The following is a 24,888-nucleotide window of genomic DNA, read 5'->3' as shown; positions in this document are numbered from 1 at the left end:
CATGCACTATCAGCTTCTAGCCCTTGCAGTTGTACATGCCATGGCACTGAGCCAATCAAACTCCTAAGCTTGTCATACTTACCAGCCCAATAATTTCCCATGTACCCTGTCTTAATTGAAAATTTCACACATTTAGCCACCTCCCAGGTCAAGACCCTGTGATCACTCTCACCAATCGGTGGCAACGTGATCATATTCGTTACAGCCTTATTCTCAGATGCAATTACCAGGTCAAGCACTCTCTGATCCCTAGTATTTTCCATTATGCTGTCGCAGATAGTTATCCCTTAATAATCGCATAAAATCCTATTCCTTCCTTCCATGTGTCCTCTCCTCCTTCCAATCAATGTTACCATAGTTGAAATCTCCCATAATAATTACCCTCCTTCCACTCATTTCTTCTATTTGCTTATGCATACTATCTCCACCATCTGTTCCATCACTTGGTCTATAGCAGCACCCAACTGTATATTTTGTTCTGCTAGTTTCAATCTCGCACCAAATAGCCTCAAATGTGCTCTTTTCTCTATCCTGCAGTTCCACTTCTATTCTCCTAGGCTGTAGCTCATCAGCTATCATCAGTAACACTCCTCCTCCCATTTTATTCTCCCTGTTACTTCTGAACACACCATACCCCTCACATTCAATCCCACTAGCTGTGTCATCTTCTGTCAGCCATGTTTCACTAATGCTAATAACCTGTGGTCTGGATGTGCCAACCAAGGCCAAAAATTCTTCCTTCTTGTTCGTAATACTTCTGGCATTAGTATACATGAATTGCAGAAGCCGATTTGTCCCATCCCTATTTTGATGCCTTATATTAACTATCACATTCTGATTCGTGGTCTTTCCTACTCGCTTGGACATATTACACACATTCACACACTCAACTGTCTCCCTAAAATCTACATATCTATTCCTCCCCCCTTAATAACTCTAGTTTCCCTGATTCTGCACATTCACTTCCATTACATTCGACAACACCTTTTCAAGTTTCCGTACACCAAATCCATTCAAATGTAAACCATCCATTTTATATAAATCCTTTAGCCCATCGAACTCATTCCACATATCCACAAATTCCACACCACTCATCCTGCATAATTCACGCATAGTCATTAGCAATTATGGCCCTCCTTCTATACTCTTCACTGTCATACCGTGGCAACAGACTCACCATCCTAACTCTCTCACTCTTCTCTTTTGCTACCTGAAGCAATTCCTTCACATCCTCACTCATAGACATTTTGTTTCCTTTCAAATCATTTGTATAGCTCCAAGCCTTAGCCTCATCAGTTTCCCATTGCATAATTCTACCAGTATAATCTGCCATTGAAAATCATCATGCCAGAGTGCATGATGATTTTCATCATCTTTGCACTTACTAACATTGAACTGATAGCCATTATCATTTGTACACAGTTCCAGCCTGTTCAAATCATTCTCAAAGTGCTGTATATCAGTACATCTGATTGCCCTATCTATCTTTGCATCATTATCATCAGCAGCAATAGGAAACAGCTGAATGTCTCCTGTCAAGTCCTTCCGAATATCAGTCACTGTATTATCTCCACCTGGATGATAATGCTTGATACACACTGACAAAGTGTTCACTCAGTAATTCCACTATTTCTTCTCCTTATATCACCTCCCTACCATAAAAATTCATTAATGTTGTCTTCCAAAATCATTTTTCTTTTGCTTGTCATCTATCAGAAGAACTCTTTGGAATCAACCTGATCTATTAATTTTCTCATTTAATCTGATTTTGTCTTTCTCGCCATGCTACTCACCCTTCTTGCCTATGCTTTGTGTTGTTCGTGAGCCTGCTGATCACCTTTTTGCTTATATCCTCCATAATGTTTTCTTCATTTGCATTTCCTGCTTATTGATGCTACTCATCCATTTAACTCCCACCTGATTTATTCTTTTAACTCTGGGTATGCAGTCTGATATTGATTTCTGTAAATACTCCTTGACCATCTCCCATGCATTACTAACATGATTTCCTTTCAGTTCATGGCACTGCTCTAAGCCGCCTCCTCAGTGTTCCATAATCACTGTTCTTAAGCAAAATTCAGCATGTTTATCCAGCTCTCAGGTCCAGACTTCTGGCACCATCTTGATCGGGACTTCAGCACAGTCTCATTCTCTTCTCCCACTCTCTAAGCAAAAACTTTGCTCCTTACTACCTCTTTATCCAACTTTCAGGGATGACCCTCTTGTTCTGTCCCTCTCCCTGCATTTTGTGAAAATCTTTAGAATGTTAATCTTGTACAAACCTGATCACCAACTTATGTCCCAGTCTAATTATTCTTCCTTCTGTCTAATGGGCCTCAGATGGTATATCTTCAGTCTCTCTCATACTCAAAATACAGAAATTTCCTTCACTTGATCCCCTCTTCAAAAAATCTTGTCTCAAAAGCCAGGTGACCACATCTAGGCACAGTAGTCTAAATATTGCATGATTCCTGATTGAGGCCTTTTACAGCAGAACCATAACTTCAGTTCTACATGTCATATGCCCTCCTCATTATCATTGCCATTTAACCCATTGTGTTGTCTTCAGAATTCTTGTGACATTCCTCCTAAAAGCCCTTTTCTATCAACAACACAAGGTCCCTTCTCTCTTCCACTCCTTTAATACATCTTAACGTATTGAATTCACTGCATCCCATCTCTTCCTTTCAGATTTGAACACCTTACAGTTCATGATGTTGAATTGGAAGCCTTACTCATATGTTTGGCATATGCCAAACATATGAGTAAGGCTATTCAAATCATCCTGAAGTGCAGCAACATCAGTTTTACCCCTCATAGCTTCTCCCAACTTTGTATCATTTGAAACAACTGATTATTTCTGTTTAAATCTCTCTCAATATCATTTAAAATATAAGTGACAATGGCACAGTAGATAAAAGCAGTTATAAAGAACAGTGAAGCACACTTAGTCACTTTCCTTTTTTGGAATACTTATCCTATAACAACTTGCTGATACTTGTCAGACAGACAGCCTCCTATCCAGCTTATAAATTAATAAGCCTGATTCTACTTCTTCAGCAAACTCATTTTAAATAGCAACTTATCTAGTTGCTGCAAAATCTAGTTACACTGCTGTATGTTCATTTCTCCTTGGTTCAGCATACATCTGATTCTCCTTTTTCATTCTTAGTACTCAAGATTTCATAAAGAAACATAACATCTCATTATTTGATCTATACTCAGCTTCATCTGTGCCACCTCTTAGCTGTGACTTTTTCACCAGACCTCTCCCCTTATTTATGCTGCATCTCTCTCTCTCTCTCTCTCTTGCCCATCATTCCCTGTTTACTGTCATCTTATATACCTATTCAGTATAGATGTTCAAGAGTCATTAATCATATTAAATTAACTGCTGTAGTAAATTAGGTAAGAGAATTAACAATAAGAGAATTTCTGGTTTGTGCACAATTTAAATGTGTGGAAATTGTTAATAGAATAGGAAAGTGGGTCGCTTGAAAATTAATTCTGGATCAGAGGAAGGAAATCTACTCATAGCCTATAACAACTAACTAGTACTTCTGATTTGTTATTATCCAGCCCTCACATTCTTGTGGTGTGCTCTGTAACTAGGTATCAATTTGAATTCTCAATGAATGATGATCGACTTAGTTTGGAAATTGCTGAACTAAGTATTCTGTATCAGTAGGAAAGTACATATACACATGTGCCTGTGTAGTGCAGTCATATGGATGAATTTATGTATTCATCTTTGGTTGGAAAAGAATTACATAATGATATAAAGGACATCCTCATTGAATAAAAGAGATTTTTAAACCAATGGTGATTATCTGGTCTCATTCAAAGGTGTATGTTTTGTTATTCTGCAAACAGATGACTCACGGTTTGAGGATATGCAGCATTGATGCAAGCATAGAACTATTATACATCTCAATATTCTCAGGATGATGGCCAGGAGGAGTCTAAGGGATAGGAGCATCTAGATTTAGTATTTTTTTTTTTTTCTTAGGCATTTCCATGGAGTCAGACTCATTGCAGGAGGACAGCCATGATTCACACAATACCTATCATACTTTTTCTTGAACTCATTCACTGACAAAGCATTCACCACTTCCTTTGTAACCCATTCCACACTTTCACCACTCTCCGAGAAAAAATCTAACATGCTTGCTAACTATACATACAATTTCCAGGGGATGACTCCTTGTTTTTTCCCTTCCTGTCATGCATTTGAAAAATAGCTTTCAGTGCTATTTTTATAAAACCCCTTTAATAACTTACATGTTTCTATCATGTCCCCTGTTTTTTTTGTCTATCAACTAGTCTCTGTAATCCATAGATCTTAATCCATCCTCCTATAGAGCATTCCACAAACCTGTTACAATCTTGGTAACTCCCTTCTTAATCCTCTCTACCACTTCATTAACAAGAATCCAGGTAACCAGATCTTTGCCCAGCAGTTCACATGTGGCCTTACTGAAGTCTTATGAAAGAGAATAATAACCTCCCAATCCCTACCAATCAGTGTTTTTTAACATCTGAGTAATCCAATGTGCTATTTTGTTTACTTTTTGCAAAACTTCAACTCCCTGCTCATGATCATCCCCAAATCCCTGGCACCTCACAATTTCCTACAGTTACCTCAATATATTACATGACTCATGATCTCTTTAATCCAAAGCTCATGACCTCACACTTGGCCGTATTAAATTAGTAGCCATTTAACTTACCCCTGCTGCCAGTTTATTTAAGTCATCCTGCAGCATTTCTACATCATCTTCATCAAGTATTCTTCCATTTATTATATCATGTACCACTTCAACAGCAGTTGACCAAATACTTAGTCTTGTGGTGTACCACTTATCATCCTCCTCCTCTTGGATACTGTCCATCAACCACTTTCTTATCATCATCACCAGCTTCATATCAATCTCCATTTTTCTCCAAGTTATGTAACAGAGTTCTTTGTGGTATCTTGTTGTATGCATCTGCAGAGTTCAGTAGTAACATTATGTAGTCATTTCCTTTGTCACTTTACTATAAAATAATGTGAGCAGATTCTCAAGGCAAGACCTATTTAGAACCCCACCCCATAGAGCATTATATTCCTGTCTGCCCATCTGGAATACTGAATGGTTTGAGTTGCTACCTCAATCTTAGAGATTCCCTTCACTTCTACAATGGAATAGCTTGGTCAGAGAAGCTATCAATCAAATTGCTCACCTCTAATACATAGGCTAATATCCCATCTAATCCTATGATTCAATTTGCATTATGCTTTTGCACTATCCTAAGTACCTCCAGTTCATGTATCTCTATCCTCATAACATTTAATGCCACACATCTAGCACTGTATATCTCCACCTGATAGTATGCTTTTGCAAAATGATTACTTAGTAACTCAACTATTTCATCTACTTCTGTTATCTTCCTGTCATCTTCACTTTTTAAAGTTATCCTTCCATCCTTTCTTTTACTTGCCATAGCAAAAGGGCTTTACTTTGGCCTGCTTATCTAGCTTCCTTTCATAATCTGAATTTCTCTTCCATCTCATACTGATCACCCTCTTGCTTTTGCTTTGTACTGCTCATGAACTTGCTGATTATCTCTCTCTTAATATACCCCTCCACCCTTCACATCTTTTTCTTTTCCTGCAGGCTCTCATTAATGATTATTCTTTCATCTAACTCCTACCTAATTTATACTTCTGACTCTAAATATATAATCTGATAGAGCTTTCTTCAAACACCCCTTGACCATCTCCCATGCACTTGCTAATATCGTTCCCCTCCAGATTCTTATGCTATGGAACTACTTCAAGGTTGTCATACCACCTTCTTTGTAATTCCACATATATCTTCTTACCAAAAAATTTTGATTGTATAGTAGTTTTACAAATCAAGACTACATGATCCCTCAACTTTATGTGGCTGCCTTTGTCACTGCTTTTTTGATGGTCATCCAACACTCTCGAACCCTGAGTACCCTCCATTACTTGTCTCAGGTAATTTTCTCTTAGCAGTTGTATAAATTCCATCTCCCCATCTCCTTTCTTCTTTGTGACTATTTTCCTCCTTCTAGCCTGTGCCCCTATACTTGAAATTCCTCATATTAATTTGCTTGTTCTGCACTTATTCTGATTTTCCAATTCTTGCCTTCCACTTTCTTTCTTGGACCCCCTCCCCTCCTCCCATGGCCTGTAGTAACAGCCAGCTATGTATTTCATTTTGTTGGTCTTTATCTTACACTAGATGGCTCAAATGAACTGCACTCTACATCCCTGTTCTCCTGATGCACTTCTACTCTTTTTGGTTTAAGTTCTTGTGTAATTAGTAACCCCTCCCCCATTCTTTCCATCCTGTTTCCTGTATCCTCTCTGAACTATACCCTTTGCATTCTATCCCTATGACTATCATTATCTGTTAACTAAGTCTTACTAATGCTTATAACTTTTGACCAAGTTAAACAACCTCCAAATTTCCTCCCCCTTTATTCCTTATGCTTCTGGCATTAGTATAGGATCGGAGAGCTGTCCACAACCATGGTGGCCACATTGCCTCCAACTCGAGGGGGTAATCACATGTTCTTGACTTGGAGGGTTGCAAAGCATGGGGAATTTCTATCAGGAAGGGTATATGTTGAACTACAAGGCAGGTGATTATGACAAGTTTAAGAAGAAACGTGAAGCTGTGTTATGGCATAAAACATGCAAGGAAAGGATATTAACACTGCATCTAGAGGAAGTGGTATCAGATTGTATGTAACACAAGGTCAGAAGGGCTAATCATGTAGGAGTTAGATGGATGAGTAGTATCATTAAACAGAAGCTACAAAAAAAAATGTGGAGGGTATATAAGGAGAAAGGCAACCAGCATGCTTACAAGCAGTACAAGTATCCAGCAAGAAAGGTGACCAGCATGGTAAGGAAGACAAAATCAAATTATGAGAAGATACTAGCTGAGCAGGCCAGAAGAAATCCAAAGAATTCTTTTGTTACATGCCAAGAAAGAGGAAGAATGACCATGGAAGGATAACTTTAACAAGTGCTGATGGCAATGAGGTGACAGAAGTAGTCACTGAGGAACGATTTTGTAAGGATACATCATACAGGTGAGGTTAGTGCTATGACAGATGTGACAGGGATGGGTGGATGTGAGAATAGAGTGGATGAATTGGAAGTTCTTAGGATATTGTATAATCTCAATGTAAATACAGCCATAGGATTATAACGGATATCAGCTCACATATTATAAGAATGTGCAAAGGAACTGGCAGAGTCCAAGTCCCAAAGGAATGGAAAGAGGACAAAATATTTTCTTTGCATAAGGGAGGCTTTAAGACTGCAATACAAATTATAGACCAATCTGTATCTCAGAAGTGGTAGTAAAAGTACTTGAAAAGTTGGTCAAAGAAAGAATTCAGGAACGTGTGGATAAGAATATGATATGCTTATGAGGGACAGAATGGCCTTGTGAAGGATTGGTCATCCCATAGTAATTTACTAACTTTTTATTATAGAGTGACAGCTGAGTTGGATAAAGGGAATGACCACAAGATGGTATTAGAGTTGAAGTTTAGATAGCATATTTCTAAGGTTTCCAAGGTAGCTCATAGAATTACTTTGCTATTGAAGAAAACACTAACAAGCAAAGATAAAGTTTTCATTCCTCTTTATAAGGCCTTGATATATTACATCTGGATTGCTGTGCTCAGGTCTGGTCACTTGGATTCTTGTGGGTGAGGAAGTAGTACAGAGGATTCAGAGGTGAGTTGCCTGTGGAATGCTCCCTATGATGATAGACTAAGGGTTCATGGGTTGTAAAAGTTGGGTGATAGGTGAAAAAGAGGGGGATATGATAGAAACATTTAAGTTTCTTAAAGGGTTTTATAGGATTGATGCAGGAGAACTGTTTTAGCACTTGGAGAGAGGAGACAGAATAAGAGGTCATCCCTGGAAGTTGAGTAAGAGCATGATTAGCAACATTGTGAGGACTAGATTTTTCACTTGGCTAGTGGTGAATGAATGGAATGGGTTGTCAGAGTCAGTTGTGAGTGCTTTGTCTATTAATGAGTTCAAGGATATGTATGATTAGATATTGTGTGGATAGTCTAGGTCTCCCATAATGAGTCTTTGGACTCCATGGTACCTATACAATAATAATAAAGCAAATGTTTAAACCATGCATGCTGTCTATGTGCACAGGTCCTATCTCTGTGTGCACCTGTACATCTACACTGTTTGTGTGTCATATATTCATGTTTATGGTATTGTTTGCTATATTGCATTACTATATTGCATTGCATTATTTGCATTACATAACAGTATTAAAGTAAGCATTAAAAGCAACATAAATTAAGAAGTAGTATATATATTCTTCACTTGCTTTGAATCAAATGCATGCAAATCAAGAAATGATTGGCTATTTCTTCATATTATCCTGATGATGACCTCAGTATGGAAGTTAAAATATCAAAGTTAAGAATTTTTAAGTGAAATTGTTTTCTTCTCAAACAGCTGATATGTCTGCAAATCATTTATAATAATTGCTAAACTCATCTTAACCTATAATGAAAGAATACATAAGTCATTGTCATGTTGCCATATCCAACATTTCCAGAGGTTGGGAAATGCAGAATATGGCAATGATATCAGCAGATTTGTCCATTACCAAGAGAATCAATCCCTGCTTCTGAGTGAGGAGAGTGATTATGCAGTTTGACCTGAGAGGTAACAAGCATATAGAATATTAGTTAAGATGGGGCATGTGTGGAAGTACATAGCAGGTGATTATGACAAAAAACAGATTGGAGCAGTATGTGATTAATAGTCAAGGAGTGTTATCAGAGAAAGCAGTATTAGGCTGTATACCCAAGATCATAAAGATAAATTTAGAGATAAATGGACAAATAACATCATAGCATCATTGAATAGGAGCTACAAATAAGGAGAAATGAGATGAGTGAGTTTAGGACAGTACAAAATTCCAGCAAGAAAAGAGTGACCAATAAAATAAGAAAGGATAAATCAAATTATAAGAAGAAATTAGCTGAGCAAAGCAATTTTCAGGGAATTATATTTTGCATGGAGAATTAAAGGAATGAAATCATAACTTTAATGAATGCAGATAATGATTACATGGTAATAGCAGCAGAAGAAATAGTTTAATTACTGACTGATCACTTTTCAATGATATATCATCCAGACAAGATAATGCAGAACTGTGTGACAGAGACAAATGTAAGAATAGGGTTTGCTGCATTAGATGCTCAAGATAGTTTAAAATTTTGCTGCGGATGGAGCAGTAGGATCAGATGAGATTTCTTCTCCTCTATCACATGAAGGTATGAGATAATAGGCAGGGTCTATGACAAGGTTACTTAATTTAAGTCTCAATTTTGGCAGGATCTTCATAAATAAGTGGGAAAGGTTAGTCTATTGCATACTGAACAGAAATTTATAGACTGATCACTACCTCAGTAGTGATCATTTGGGAATGGGTAAGAATATGATTCTATAAGGAGTAGCACTGGTTTAGGAAACCAATGTCTTAGTCATTTATTCATCATCTTTATTAAACTGAACTTGAGTTAGATAAGAGAACTGGCTACACCATTGCTGAACTTTGAGAAGGAATTTGAAAGGATAACACGTGAAAGTGTTGTCTTTTCAAATATTACATAAATTGAAGTCAGTGAAGAAGAACATACAGCTGGTCATATGGATAAGATTAAGACCAATTGGTAGGCATCGGAGTGCTATATGATGGAGCAGAATCAAAGAGAAGGCAAGTAGACGAGTGGTGTACCACAGAGCTTTGTGCTTGGACCACTGTTGTTCAGTTTGTATGTTAATGATATTAGGGATGATTTAAAAGAAATGTTCTCTTATTTGTTGGTGATGCTAAACTGGTGAGTGCAACAGTAAATGCAGGGTGATTTAAATCAGGTTTTCTCAGCCTTTTTTAAATCTCTTCATAAAAGCATTTTTCTTTCTCACTGACCCCTCATCAAAAAATATAGACATTTTAACTGTAATGGATTGGTCAGAAGAAAAATGTATTAACATTTATTAAAAAATGTGAAATAATTATAATACATACATATTTTAATTATATATAAATATTATAATAAATAAATAAATATTATAATAGGTAAGTAACACTTAATACACAATAATGATTACTTCTGTTTAATAATAATGACCATTTCTTTATAGGTAAGTCTTATGTCAGTCTCATAAAAATTTGCTGGATGTTATGTCTATTTCAATGTAATAGTTTTGCCCAATGCTTTTTTTCTGGAAAAAAGGTGCTGGTACTCACCGTGAAGATGTTATTACAGCAACTTCCACACTTTTAACATATCCTCTGATATACCCTCGTCGTCTCTAGATCTCTTCTTGCTTTTGGTATCAACTGCAGAATGACTGCCTCGGAGCAGCCATGAGTCCACATATTTGCTAGGGTTGAACTGAGTGAGAGGAGGTCCTACTATCCTGATGAACATCAGTGCAGAAGTTGTCCGTACAAGCAGAGATGACCTAGCTGAAGTTACTATAAGATTCATCTGAGAGAAACCCCTTTCACATTCACTGGAAGATATTGTAATTGTGCCCAAAGTGTGCTTTAGAGGACGTAGTATGTCCGGGACTTTATTTTCTTGAAGATATTCATGAAAACCACGAACTGCTTCTCTTTCATTCAAGTGAAATTTGCGTGCTAACTTTTTAACTTTTTAATTTCTGCTTCGCCGAATGTTAGATGCTTCCCAGGATTTTTGGCCAATACTTGGAATCTAAAATCTTAGCACATTCAGGCAAATCAGCATCATCCCCCTCAATCAAACGCTTTCCAACAGCTTCTGTTAGACTTTTATAGAAAACAAATGAACTTATTGCAGGACTGTGTCTTTCATTTTTGTGGAGCTCAATCCCTTTGAACTTCATGTTCTTCTGACTTTGAAGAGAAATACTGTAGTACGGACTAGGATTTTCAGTTCTTTCTTCAAAAAGTTGAATTCTTTATCTTCCTATCTGCTTTGTACAAGTCGATATTTCTCTCTTGTAAATCTAGACTTAGTTCACTAAGTTCTTGGAGAGCATCACACATAAGGCCCAAATGAAGAACAAACTTGCATGACGTTATTTTTCTTAAAAGGCCCTCATAAAGAAAGCGATCTGTTTTGTTTCTTCTGCTGTCTTCTTTTGCCTCCAGAAAGTGATGGACGAGGGCTTCAAAGTCTTGCCACACTGCAAAAACAGATTGAAAGCTAGATGCAACCCAGCAAGTGCTTAAAATTCTGCCAATTTTAAGAAACTGAAGTTCTAGAGTCTGCACATTCCTGTAGTTCCCTAGCATTCTTAGGTGAAGCATGATAAGTCACATAAAGTTTGTCCATGAAACTCTTAAAGTGATTCACTCCTGCCACATTGTTCACTGTGTCACTAACAGACAATTCAAGGTGATGGCTAGCACAATGCCAGAAAATAACACTAGGAAACTTCTCTTGCATTTGCCTCCTTACACCATTACACACACCAAACAACACGGCTGCACCATCACAAGTTACAGACAATAAATACTCCTTTAAGTAATCTTCAGATAACCCTAAACACTCAAGATGACTAATTAAAGAGTTTAGAATTCCTCTAGCAGTTACATCTGATAATTCGATCAAATCTAGGAAAAGACTCACAGGAGCCGAAAGTTCAAGAATAACTACACGAACAAAAACAATCAATGTTGTTGTGTTACTCACAGTTGTCGATTCATCAATAAGTAATGATATTTTGTTCTTGGAATTCACTATATTGTCTATTAATGTTTTTCTCATTTCATTTGCAATATGGCTCACAATGTTAATGCCGGCATTTGTAGAATGAAGAATATATCCCATGTCTAGGCCATTAAGTTCCTGTAAATTTATTTTGTCTTCAAAGTTGTTAAATGATTGATTTCTCCTCGCAACTTTGTAAGCGGTTTGAAGCACTTTTCTTATTACGTCTTTATTATGAGACAAAGTATTTAGGAAAACTTTCTCTAATGTTTCTTTTTTTTGCTTCAGATTTTATTTTTTGGCATGCTTTGTGTGCTGCACTCTCATCACGAACGTAAATCTTTTTTCTTAATGACATTAACTGTTGTTTGCGAGATTCTCCAAAATGACTGATTTTACCATTTGTCCACTCCACTGAAATTTTCGTTCCCATGTGTTTATCCACAGCAAGACTTCCGACATCACGACACACTTTACAGCCCAGCATTTTATTCTTGACATACAGCCACTCGTTTCTCTCGCAGAAGGTCATTTTTCTGCAAAAGGGTTCAACATTCGGGCCAATCATTATTAGCTCTAATAATAATAAATATAAGCATCATTCTTGTTAACTTTCCCCTGTTTTTATCTTGTGGAAGCTGAATTCAGTTATATTAATATTAACAAGAAAAACAAGAGACAGGCAGAACATAATCAGAGCCCAGGGACCCAAGAATAAAATTGAGAAATTTTATTCTTGTGGATCTTCGGTCTTGGTTTTGTGATGCTCTTCACCAAGTGTATTTTCGGTGGTAGTTTTCTGTTTTACAGGATCACAAGTAGATTGAACAATTTCTGTTTCTTCAGCCTTCTTTTTTTTACTCATTGGCATAAACTAACTACTTATTTTACTCATGTTGAACAATGATTGCACTGATTTAACTTATATTAATTCAAAACTCACGTGAACACCTACCTGTTGCAGAGTGAATATAGAACTCAAACTGATATTGGAAGGAATCGGAAATGAACACAACTTCTGTTTCCGGTTGTATATGATGAAACAGGAAAGCAGGATACCAACTTATGAGTAATCAAAACTGAAAATTTAATTTTTGAACACAGTGCCATCTACTGGAATATTTATAATACATTTTGCTGTCAATAAATCGCAAATTTTTAAAAACTTAAGAAAAAAGGTGCCGTACTGCGTACCGTTGCGTGCCTCCAGAAAAAAAAGCACTGGTTTTACCTATGGTTCACATTAAGCTGGAGTCATATCTGGACTAAAATTTCTCAATTTTATTCTTGGGTCCCTGGGCTCTGATATGTTCAGCCTGTCTCTTCTTTTTCTTGTTAATATTAATATAACTGAATGCAGCTTCCACAAGATAAGAACTGGGGAAAGTTAACAAGAATGATGCTTATATTTATTATTATTATTGTTATATTATAATATAATTTGTCCATCGACCCCCATTCTATCTCTTAGCTTCTATCTCTACCTTTGTCTCTTTTAAGTCATTTGATCCTGTTGGGAATCCCTGATTTAAATAGCCCAACATTAGGGTCCAAGGATAATGATCTTCAGTTTAATGTAGTATAAAGTTATACATGTACTTTGGAGTGAAAAGCTTACAAGCTGTGTATTACATTGAAATTATGCTGCAAGAAAAGAAGGAATTGGGATTAAAGTTCAGGTGATATATTACAAAAGGGAGTAGAATAGCTTAAAGAACCACTTGGATGTGGAACAAATATGCTGCAAATAGAGATAAGGAAGTTATTGTCCACTTTATAATGTTTTAACATATTACCACCCTTATGCTTCTGTACTCAGAAGTGTAGATGTGGTATTCTCATAATCACTATGAGAATAGATTGAAGATTTCTTGTTCATTACTAAATTTGGTTTATAGGAACACAACCTTACTAAGTAGTGGGGAGAGGTGTATTTTTGTGAGGAGATTTTTCAGGTGAGCACATGCTCAGCCCTGAAAATTGAGTAAGTGGTTAGCAAGAATGAAATTAGATTTTTTGCTTAGAGTCATGAATGGAATGGATTGACATAGGGAACTGAGGGTATATTCTGAATGAGTTAAAGGAAAAGTTTGATATGTATTATGTAAATAATGGTTAGTACAGGCCTCCTGTATTGAAGACTCCTTGGTGATGCCTGGATAATCATAATAAAGATTACATCTAGTTCTTAAGAACAAGAAGTCCAGGTTTAGCTAACCATATTTAAAATTAAATGGATTAAAAAAAATACACAAATACAAATTTTTAAAAAGACTAAGACGTTTCTTATGTATAGGATTAATCCTAAATAATCTAAGAATATAGCTATTCTCAGTTTTGGTCTTATTCCTACAACTACTGTCTAAATACTTCTGTTAATTTTGTCAAGTGGCAGGAATTCGATCTTACCCATAGTTTTAATGCAACAAAAATGGTCTTACTTATCATTCTCTTTTTATATCATTTCCTTCTTATAGAAAAAAGGAAACTTGAGAATGTATTTGTCATAAGTAAATGTGAGAAGTGCAAAGAGAGTAAGTAAATGATAGCAGTGAGTTGAAAGACAAAATGCATGATAATGTGATTGGCGAGGTTGGTGTTACAAGTGGTATGAGTAAGAATGAAATGGTGGAAAATGAAGAGAATAACCAGATGTTAGTGGAAAAGATAGCACACCTATGTGGAATGCTCCACAGAACAAAACGTGAGATTTGTTCTGTGGAGTGGTTGGAGAAATGCTTGGTGGATGGTATGACACAGAAGCAAAAGGAGAAGATACATGGGAAAAGAAAGCAGAGTATGAAAGAGTGAAAGCATCAGAATGAGAATTGGATTTTGTATGGTGATTCATTGATAAGAGGATGCTTGAGGAGAGTGTGATGAAATCATGTTTTCCTGGTGCTAAGATTATCAACGTTAGTGATGCTGTAAGAATGCAGAAAGCAAAGGTGGAAGATGTTTATTTTGTCTGGTACAAATGATTTAGTAAGTGACAAGTGTGGTATGAAAAAAGACATGAAAGAGTTGCTATCATGTGGAAAAGAAGAGTGAGAAAGTAAAAGTTGTGAGTCTGTCGCAACAGTATGATACATGCAAGTAGAGACAGAGAGCTATGATCATGATTGAATCAGTGTGCAGATTGTGCAGGAGAAATGCTGGAGTTTGTGGATGTGAGTTTGATGGAAGGAAGGATTTATATAAAGTGGATGGCTTGCATTTGAATGGATTTGGGGTCAGGAGTCTTGAGAAAGTGTTGTCCATAGAACATTTGGGGGGGGGGTAGGTTAGCATAGGTGCAGGCAACATATAGGTTATTAAGCGGGAGAGGGATCACATCATACTATATGTAGAACCCCCTAGGTTCTTAACTTTAGTGAATTAAGTAACATAAGGTGTAAGGGAGGTTGTGAGATTAAGGAGGGAGGGATTGCAGTTTATGTATACTGATACCAGAAGTATTCAAAATAAGAGCAAGGAGTTTTCTGACATTGATTATTTCAACTTGGCCAAAAGGTTGAAGGCATTAGTGAGACTTGGTTGACCATGGATGATATGGTCATAGGAATAGAATGCAACTTCAGAGAAGACAGAAGGAACAAGATTGAGGAGCAGTTTTGCTAATAATAGGAAACTGCTCTTGGAACTGTAGTAGAAGTACATCAGGGGTGGACAGGGATTCAGAGGGCAATCTGATGTGAGATAGAGGCCAAAAGGACAAAATATGTAATTGGTTGCCACCGTAATCTAATCTGGGGAGGGGGGGTATAAAGAAGAATTTAGACGACATGCATTGACAAATTAGCAGGTTGAGTAATTATTATGGGGAATTTTAACTATGGGGACATAGATTGGGAGGAGAAATAGTTACAGGTAGGGAATAACTGGAATCGAATTTATATATCTTCTGAGAGATAATAACCTGAGGCAGCATGTAATGGTGAGGACACAAGAGTTGAGAGTGCTGTATCTGCTTACAGCATTAGAGAACTTAATAATAACCAGTCTAGCTACCTCTGTGATCATGTGCTCTTGACCGTGGAGAATGCTAAGCATACAGAATTTTCTGTTAAGAAGGGATATAACTGCAATTGCAAAGCAGGTGATTTTGACAAGCTGAGGCATCAGCTTTCAGCAATGCCATGGCATAAGAATTTGGATGGGAGAGATGTTGGTGATGCATGGCTGTTAGTGGTCAAGGAGTATTTGAAGAAAGCGGTATCAGAATACGAGGTCTGACACAAAAAAATGAGACTAACCCTATAGCTTGGGAATGGAGAGTGGGAGGGGAGAGACAAAGAGATAGTTATAGAGCATGTTCTAACCTGTCACCACAAGACAAGGCTCAACTCCACCGCTTTACTCAGTACAAGTGGATGCATGTTCATATATAGACGTTTTCTTACCCTCAGTCAGAAAATGTTGGAGTGCAAAAGTGAACAGCGAGTTAACATCAAGTTTCTTGTGAAACTGAAGAAATCTGCAACAAACTTTTCAGTTATTGACTGAGGCTTACAGTAAAGAGTGCATGTCTCATGTACTCATGTTTTTGAATGGCAGAAAATATTTTCTGAAGGCAGAGAAAGCGTGAAAGATGATCACCCACACACAGCAGTTATCAGTAACAACATTAAAAAAATTGCAAGATGTGATTCGAAAAGACAGAAGGTTGGGTGGTCGAGCTGTAGCTGAGAAAGTTCATTTGGACAGGGAAAGTGTTCGATGCATTTTTATGGAAGAATTGAACATAAAAAGGTTTGTACAAAAATGTTGTCAGATGAACAAAAAGAACGTTATAAGGAACTGTGTTTGGACCTTTTGCAACGCATTATGGATGAACCAGATTTGGTTCATACTTAATGCATTGCAAAAGGTCATCACAAGTAATTACCGAATTACTTGTAAAGAAACTTGGATATTTACGTATGATCCAGAAACCAAGCGACAATCAATGCAGTGGAAGTCAGCGGTATCACCTTGAAGTCTTGACGAAATCGCACGAACGTATCAGAAGGAAATGACCAGGATTGTGGAGAAACGGTTGGATTTTGCACCAAGACATCATGCTAGCCCACAATGCTTTGTCTATGAAGCAGTTTTTAGCTAATCACAACATCACTGTGCTTGAGCACCAGCCCTGTTCATCAGACCTGGCTCCCTGCGACTTTTACCTCTTCCCAAAGATCAAGTCGGTGCTCAAAGGAACCCATTTTTTGTTCGTAGAAGATGTGAAAGCAAAAATGATGAAGATCCTCAACAGCCTTTCAGGAAATGATCTGCAGAATTGCTTTGAACGTTAGCAGCACTTTTACCTCTTCCCAAAGATCAAGTCGGTGCTCAAAGGAACCCATTTTTTGTTCGTAGAAGATGTGAAAGCAAAAATGATGAAGATCCTCAACAGCCTTTCAGGAAATGATCTGCAGAATTGCTTTGAACGTTAGCAGCACCGTATGCAAATATGTGTGTCAACTGAACGGAACTATTTTGAAGGAGATCATAGTTGATTTTCTCAGTTTGTTAAATAAAAAGAGATACAAGCACACTCTCGTTTTTTTCTCTGTCAGAAGGATAAATCAGGTAAGATTTCGATGGATGAACAGCCTCATTAAGCAAGAGTTGTAGACAGAGAAAAAGTTGTGGAGGGAATATAAAGAAAAAGATGATCAACATGCCCATGAGCGGTAAGCACAGGCAAGAAGGGTGACATTTGTGCTAAGGAAGGCCAAAGCTAATTATGAGAGAAAGCTAACCGATATGTTCAAAAGAGATCCTAAAGAGTTCTTTTGCTGTGCTACGAGTAAAAGGAGGAATGACTATGGAAGAGTGACTTTAAAAATGCTATGATGGGAAGGTAACAGAAGCAAATCAAATAGTTAAATTACTTAGTGAGTATTTTGCAGTGGAGTGTACCATCTTGGTGGTGATGTTGCATTGCCAGAGAGGTTGAAGAAATGTAGGTGCTTAAAATATTGCAGGACCTCATTGTGAACACACTCATGGGATTAGATGGTGTATCGGCCTGTGTATTACAAAAATATGCTAGGTAATTATCAATTCCTCTGACTAAGCTGTTAATTTAAGCCTCAGTACTAGGAAGGTGCCAGTGGAGTGGAGTATCAAAATAGTCCCACTGCATAAAGGAAGCTCCAAGACTAGAAAATTATAGGCTAATGTGCATCTCAGGAGTGGTGGTTAAAGTATTGGAGAAATTGGTGAAAGACAGATTTCAGGACTGAATTGATAGGAATATGATACTTTATAAGGGACAACATGGTTTTGTGAAGGAATCGTTAAAAAGTAATTTGCTTACTTTTTATAATAAAGAGACATTGGAGTTGAATAATGGAAATGGCTAGTCAGTGATACTGCTAGACTTTGCAACAACATTTAACAAGATTGAATTGGATGATTTGGATTAGAGGGTAGCTGTGGGAGGGACTGATATCAAACAGTGGTTTATTATTATTATTATTACCCCAAGATCTCATGGAGTCAAAGACTTATCTGGGTGATCCTTTTATCACACACACGGCTCATCAACCGTGTCTTGAACACATTCAGACTCCTTGCAGACACCACACTCTCAGGTAAGGCATTCCAATCATTCACAACTCTGCACGGAAAAAACCTGCCTCCCACTCCCGTACTCACACCCTCTTTATACAGTTTCCAGGGATGACTTGTGGTTCTCCCCCGGTCTCCCACTATTTTCTGTAGAAATTCTCCAGCACTGATCCTATAACAACCCCCTTACCAACGTGTAGGTCTCTGTCATATCTCATCTCTTCCTCTGTCCAATAGACTCTGCAAATTACATCTTTTCAATCTTTCCTCATACTTGATATTCCAGAGGTCAGAAACTACCTTAGTCAAGCACCTTTGGATCCTTTCCAACAACTCTTCATCTTTCTGAAAACCAGGTGACCAAATCTGGTCACAATAGTCCATGTGTGGCCTAATCAAAGCCTTATACAATGAAACAAGAATCTCCCTACTTCTACATGTCAGTGTCCACCACATCATTCCCAGAAGCCTTTGTGTTGTCTTCACAATTTTGGCTATGTGTCCCATAAATTTTAGATCCTTATCCACCATCACCCCCATATTTCTTATTTCCTCCACCTCCAACAATATATCCTCACTAAGCATAAATTCTGTTTTCCATCTTTGTTTTCCAAATTTTAAAACCTTACATTTTGCAACATTGAACTCACATTCCCATTTCCATGCCCAATCACTCAATTTTTGCAAGTCTTCTTGTAAGCCCATTACATCTTCACTACTCTTAATGGCTTGTCCCAACTTTGCATCATCTGCAAACAACTGAATATCTCCATCCAAATCTTCACCAATATCATTAATATACAAATTAAACAGTAATGTCCCCAAAGCAGACACTGAAGCGCTCCACAAGTGACTTTCCTTTTCCTGGATATCACTCCCCCATACACAACTCGTTGATACCTATCAGATAGCCAGTCTCCAATCCAATCCACTAAACTAATATCCAACCCAATCTGCTCTAGTTTGACTATAAATTTATCATGAGGTACTGTATCAAAAGCTTTTGCTAAATCTAAGTATATTACTGCATATCCTTCTCCTCTGTCCAAGGAAGCAGTCACTTTATTGTAATAAGTAAGTAGATTAATAAAACATGACCTCCCTTTATCAAATCCATGCTGTCCATCAAAGATACCATTGTTGTCAACCCAACTCTGGATCCTAGTTCTCACAAGCTTCTCCAACAACTTAACCACAACACCTGACACACAGATAGGCCTATAGTTTGTATGCTTGAGTTCGATCACCTCTTTTATGAAGTGGCACAATCTTGGCCTTCTTCCCCTCCTTAAGGCCTTGACCGAGTGCAAGACTTGTATTAAAAAAAATGTCAAGACAGGTGTCAACTCCCTGGCACATTGATTCAGAATACATTATCAATTCCCACAGCATTATTAACATGTAGTGAACTCAACTCTGCATACACCTCTTGCTCACTTACAGTCAGTCTCTCCTCCCTATCATCAACTGTTCTCAATCTCTCCATGAAGTCACATTCACAAGATTGAAAGAACTTTATGAATTGCTCATTAAGTATATCCACCACACATTCTGCAACATCTGTCTTTATACCATTTTCTCCAATTAATGTCATCCTTCCATAATCATTCTTTCTTTTGCTGGCTATATATCGAAAGAACTCCTTAGGATTATTTTTGGCTTCATTAGCTAACTGCTGTTCATACCTCTCTTTAGCTACCCTCACCAACCAAGTCACCCTGCTTGCCTGGTCTTTGTAGACCTCATGGAATTGGTTATTTCCTCTTCTCTTATGCTGCCTCCACAATGCCCTCTCTCTCTCTGTATCGCATGTTTAATCTCTTTATTCATCCATCTCACACCTACCTTATTTAACCTTCTCACCCTTGGAATACGCTTAGGCATTGCATCTACTAGATAGTTTTTTGAAAATCCCCCATGCTACACCCGCAAGCTGTCTCCTGAGCTCTTCATAATCCCCCCCCCCCCTTGTAGTTCCACATATACCCTTTTCTCACAGAGGCCCTCACACTGCTGGCTACCACCCAGGTAATCACCTCATGGTCACTCTCACCAATTGGTGGATGATTTGACACCTCGTTTATAATTACATCTTCTGATGAGATGACCAAATCCAAGACCCTCAATCCTCACGTGTCCTCTGTTACTTACTGCCTGAGGCAGTTAACTGAAAAACTCAAGAAACTCGTTTACTTCCAGTTGCTATCTCATCATTCCAGTCTATATTGCCATAATTAAAATCACCCATTATGATCACCCTTTTCTTATTTGCTTGACTAATTTGATTATACATTTCATTATCACCACCATCCACATTATCTGGTCTATAATATCTGGTGAATGGAATCAAAAGTATTTGATTTCATTCACCTGTATCTCACACCATACTGCTTCAAAACCACTGGCACTATTTCCTCCTGCATCTCTACCCTGTATGGACATAACTCTTTCTCTGTCATCAATAGCACTCTCTCCTCCCTTTTTATCCCTTCTATCCTTACGAAACACATTATACTTTCCATCTCTATTCCTGTCAGGATGTCATCCTCTTCCAACCATGTCTCACTTATTCCGACAATCTTTGGGTGAATAGATGCAATTAATGCAACCATTTCATCTGCCTTGTTTCTTATACTTCTAGCATTTGTATACAAACACAACAGCTCATTTCTTGATTTACAGCTAGTTCCACTGATACCACTCACTCGATATGATCTCTCCATGCTTGACTGAGGCCCTTCCCTTTCTGCTTATTAATTTTAAAACCATTTTCAATTCCAACTGTTTCCTCTTGATCCCAGGTCATCCGATTTCTTTCCTGTCTACACATGCTCTCACCTCCTCTCGGAGCATCCACCTTTCTGATGCTGTGTACCCCTGTCCACCCTGAGCCTTCCCGTTTCCTGCTCCTCTTGCACACCCATTCTCTCATTTTCTATACTCATACCACTCACTTCCTCATTCATAACCACCTCTTCAATCTCTCCTGTCTTATTCTCCTGCTCTTCCACATCACTTCCCACTTGATCTGATTCATTCTCTCTCACTTCTCTACCTTCCAGCAGCAGTCTCTCCAAGCGACTCACACCATAACCACTCAAATGCAGTCCATCACTTCCCATACAGTTCACTTCTTCCTTCAAACTCATTCTACACATTAACAAACTGTACTCCCATCTCCTCACACATTTTAGCCAGCATATCATTCATAATCCTTGCTCTCCACTTCATCTCACCACAGTCATACCTAGGCAACACTTTGATTACCCTTCCTGTCACACTATTCTCTTTTATCCTTCTAAGCAGCCTCTTGACATCCATTCTGACTTGCTCTTTTTCCTCTGTCAAATCATTCGTGCCGATTAAAATCATCAACTCCTTTGGTCGCTCACTCCTCATATCTAATGCCTCAATCACTCTACTCATTTTACCACCTGGAAAACATACCTTGTGCATTCTATCATCCAGCCCACCTTTAATAATGGAGTCACCATATAACTCTACTCGCTCATCTTTCAGTAACTCTTTCATGCCATCATGATTAGTTTTAATAGTTTTTTTACCCGAATTTTCTTAATTTCATTCCGCATCAATTTCATCTCTTTCCTCATCCAATCCAATTCAACTTCCGAATCTCCTGTCACATTCTCTCTTTCATTAATTTTTTCTAATTTTCTAACTCTCGACACCCTCTTCTCACTTTCACTCTCATTCAACCTTCTGTGCTTCCATACTTTCGGTCCAGGCATGATAGCAAAATGATAGCGAAAGTCCAACATGCGTCGGACTTTCGCTGTCATTCATTCTTTCGATTCCTGCATCACGCCATTTCCAGTTTCATTCGTTCTCTCAATTTAGTTTCCTTCCGCCACCCTCTCACCTCACTTTCATCCTTATTAACATATTTTATGATTTTTAAATCACTCGTTTTCTTTTTTTCCAATTTTTTAACATTCTTTCGCCTCTCTTTCACACCATCCTCTCTTTCAAACGTGCACTCATTTTCCCCGCGACATTCTCGCTACTAACACTTTCTGTTGTCAGTTTCATATTTGCATTCGTCTATTCCTTGTTCAGGTCACATTTTGCACACACCCTCCTTCCATCCGCTTTGAACATCCACAAATCATTTATGTAATCAAAAGAATACATATAACACACCTCACACTTAACGAAATGACTGAAGTCTTAATTAAAGTCATGGAATGACAAAGCTGCCGCCATGTTTAATCTGCCGGTTACCACTCTAAAGTCTAATAATAACAGCTAATTCATAATTAAGTTTTAGCATAACAAAATCCCCCACACTAATAATAATGGTAGCGCACAACTTTTACAGCAGCTCTTACTCCAACATACACTCATATATATTTAATTATTCCAAGAATACTTATCTCAATCTGGAGCTCTTCTTACACACATCCACCACGCTTGACTCATGAGCGCTCTCTATCTTATGGAGCAGTCAGGTGACCAGTGGTGTACCACTGGGCTTAGTACTGGTCCTCTGTTGTTTAATTTGTATATCAGTGATATAGGAAATGATTTGACGGGAAATATTCAGTTGTTTGCTGATGATGCTGAATTAGGAAGAGGAATGATAAATGAAGGTGATGTAGAGATTCTGCAGGAAGACTTAAATAGACTAGCAGTATAGGCAAAGATAAGTGGCCGCCAGTTTAATGTGGCCAAGTGTAAAGTAAATCACTTTGTGAAGAGATCACAACCTGTGTGCTATATGAAGGAACTGAATTGCAAGAAACTGATGATGTTGCCAGGGACTTGGTAGTGATTGTTGACAGGGAGTTGAAATTTAGAGGGCATATTGCAATGGTAGCGAAAACAGCACATCAGATTATGTGCTGTTGAAGAATACACTGACAAGCAGGAATAAGGAGGTATATTGTTACCCTATATAAGGCATTAATAATGCCACATCTGGACTACTGCATGCAGATCTGGACACCTATATTCCTTGAGGATGAAGAAATGGTGAAGGGGAACCAGAGGTGAGGGACACATAGGGAGCATTCCATAAACATGAAACAATATTTGGTGAAAATGAGGATACATAATAGAAGCATATAAATTATTACAGGGGTTTTGGGATTGGCACTGAAAACTTTTTTCAATACATGGCAGGAAGGGAAATAATCAGGGGTCACTTTTGGAAATTATGTAATAATATGGTTTGTAAGGGTATTAGGACCAGACTTTTTTCTTGCATAGTGGTGAATGGGTAGCATGGGTTGCTGAAGTTGGTTGGGAGTGCTTTGTCTATGAATGAGTTTGAGGAGAGGCATGATAGCTGTTGTGTGAATAAATGGCAAGTGTCCAAATAATGGACCTCCTGTGATGAGTCTTTTGAGTCCATGGAAATACTGTATAATACAAGGGGGGGGGACTGAAAAGTTCTGATAAACAGCTAGAACAAAAATGATATTAAAGCAACTGATATGACACAAGAAAGAACATATCTTAAAACTCTTTAACCCCATATTTCATCAAATTGAAATAATTTGTTCTTTTTCTTTTAGGATATAGAAGACACTTCAGAGGTTTTGAAGAAATTCAAAAACACTGAGGTGCAGGCTGTCATCAAGTTTTTTGTGCTGCAAGAAAAATCCAAACCTGGAATTCACAAATTTTGTGTGAGACTTTAGGGGACTGTTCCCCAGCATATCCAACAGTTGTCCGATGGGTTGTCAAGTCCTGAGACAACAGATGTCCCAACAGTGAGTGCTGTTTTCTAACAGCGCTCACTCCTGAAAATATTGATGCAGAAACATTGCAAAGACTCTGGGGGAATGAGCTATTATCCAACATCTGGACATACAGAAGCTCTCAGCAAAGTGGGTCCCCAAATGTTTGAATGCCAACCAAAAGAGAGAAAGTGTGCTATCATCTCAAGCGATTTTGGGTCAATATGCTTGTATTGTGACATTTGATGAATCATGACTTCATCACTATGACAACCAAACAACAATCAGTGTAGTGGAAACACAAAGTTCTCCATGGCCAAAGAAGTTCTGAACCCAATAATCAGCAGGGAAAGTTCTTGCCATTGCCTTTTTGGGATATGGATGGTGTAATCCTTACAAGTACCTCAAAAAAGGTGAAACTGTTACAGCAGCAATTTATTCGACAGCTCTGAATGAGGTAGTGAAGGAAAAATGCCACGGAAAACTGAGCAGAGCCATGTTGCTTTTGCAGGACAGTGTACCTGCTCACACTGCTCATGAAACCCACCAGACAATACACAGCTTGGGATTTCAATGTCTGCCTTACCTACCCTATTCACTAGTCCTGGCCCCATCTGACTATTTCCTATTCTGAAATTTAAAGAAACACTTGAAAGGAACAAAATTTACCATCGATGATGGAGTCATATATGCAGCTGAGGATTATTTCACAGATAATCACTGGTTTGTGCAACAAGGATAGACTTTTCTTAAAGGATTGCAAATGATTCAGCAGCATTGTACAACACTTGGTGGGGAATATGTAGAATAATGTGTAAGTTACATGGTTCTATCTCAATTCCTTCTTGGT

At 37.9% G+C, this 24,888-nt stretch overlaps 1 protein-coding gene across 1 annotated transcript in view; it reads left to right on the top strand.

Annotated features, from left to right (window-relative positions):
• The window catches only part of LOC150098108 (band 4.1-like protein 4), a 637,189-nt gene that overhangs the window by 265,807 nt on the left and 346,494 nt on the right, over positions 1-24,888 (top strand). The window lies entirely within an intron of this gene.

Source organism: Typopeltis vanoorti, chromosome 16 (genome assembly GCF_054136105.1).
Source record: "Typopeltis vanoorti isolate ZY-2024b chromosome 16, IOZ_Tvanoo_1.0, whole genome shotgun sequence".
NCBI lineage: Eukaryota > Metazoa > Arthropoda > Arachnida > Uropygi > Thelyphonidae > Typopeltis > Typopeltis vanoorti.
The sequence above is the reverse complement of the archived record's forward strand: the minus strand, read 5'-3'. Positions and strand labels throughout refer to the sequence as shown.